We start from the raw sequence: 1,488 nt of genomic DNA, 5'->3' as shown, positions 1-1,488 counted from the left end.
TTCCGGTCAAAATTTGAATTTTTTATTTTTTGTAAAAATATAAAAAGTTTTTATGATAATCTTGTAGGGCTATCGAAAATTAACATTTCTCTTTTCAATACTACAAACAGGTGTACAGAAAATTTTTGAATAATAAAAAAATGCGGACTCAAAAATTTTCAAAATAGGTTCAAAGACCTACAGACACATTTGTAAAACCTGCTTTACGGATTCAGGGGGTCTCAAAACGTGGAACTTTTGACAAAAACTAGGGGGGGGGGGGGTTAAATTTTACACAAATCTAATACCTTCTCTGATAAAAATTTGCCGACGAAGAGGGCAGATTTTTTTGCTGTTAATGATGTTTTTCATTATTAAAGCCAAAACTACGCATCCTATCTACAAGTGGTTAATGACAAATTTGTAGCTCTTTTAGAAATGCACAATTTTCGTGAACTCATCTTTTACCGTATTTTGCATAGTTTGCCCGAAAAATGTAATTTTAATTATTTTGTATGCTTTCAAAATTTGAAGTTTTGATTTTATAAGAAAATTCAGAAGGTTGCTATGATAATCTTGTAGGGCATTATAAAGCAACATTTTTCCTATCTTGACTTTTTTTCATATCGTGCGTTATTTGACCCCCATGAAGTTAGCCCCCGAAGTTCAAATTTTTAAAATTTTCTTTTTGCATACGCTTGTGCGTCTGTACTATTTGTAATACAATATTTTCGTTTGTACCGTCTTGGTTACGAAATTAGGGGCGAAATTTTTTTCGGGGGGCTAACATCAAGCATCCCCCGAAATTCAAATTTCTCAAGTTTTCTTTTTGCATACGTTTGTACGTCGTTTGCACCGTTTGTACTTTTAATAATTTTTTTTGTACCCTCTCGTTTGCCCGGGGGATGTCACGACATTTTTATTTCCCCCTAGCCCGCCAACCAGAGGGTACAAACGAAAATATTGGATTACAAACAGTACATATGACGTACAAACGTATGCAAAAAGAAAATGTAAAAAATGTGAACTTTGGGGGGCCATCTTCATGGGGGTCAAATAACGCACGATATGAAAAAAGTCAAGAGAAGAAAAATGTCCCTTCTTAAATGCCCTACAAGATTATCATATTTTGTATATTGTAGCATACAAAATAATGAAAATTACTTTTTTCGGCCAAAAAATGCAAAATAAGGTAAAAGATTCGGTAAAAGATTCAAGTAAAAGATCAGTGGACTTAATATGGTTTAAAAAGTCGGTAAAGGAATTTGAAATCTTACAAATCATTGTAAAGGATTTTAAAGAAATTCAAGGGTTTAAGGATTTTCACATAATTAAAAATATTTTAAAGTATTTAAACAAACTTTCAGGAATTTGAGGAGAATTTAAAAGAATTTTAAAAATTTAAAGTAATTTTAAAATATAAATAATGTACTTGAATTCTTTAAAGTCTGTTAAATCTCTTGAAATCTTCGGAAATTTTTAGAAATACTTTAAAAATCTATTAAATTT

Source organism: Belonocnema kinseyi, chromosome 8, assembly GCF_010883055.1.
Source record: "Belonocnema kinseyi isolate 2016_QV_RU_SX_M_011 chromosome 8, B_treatae_v1, whole genome shotgun sequence".
Lineage (NCBI taxonomy): Eukaryota > Metazoa > Arthropoda > Insecta > Hymenoptera > Cynipidae > Belonocnema > Belonocnema kinseyi.
The sequence above is the reverse complement of the archived record's forward strand: the minus strand, read 5'-3'. Positions refer to the sequence as shown.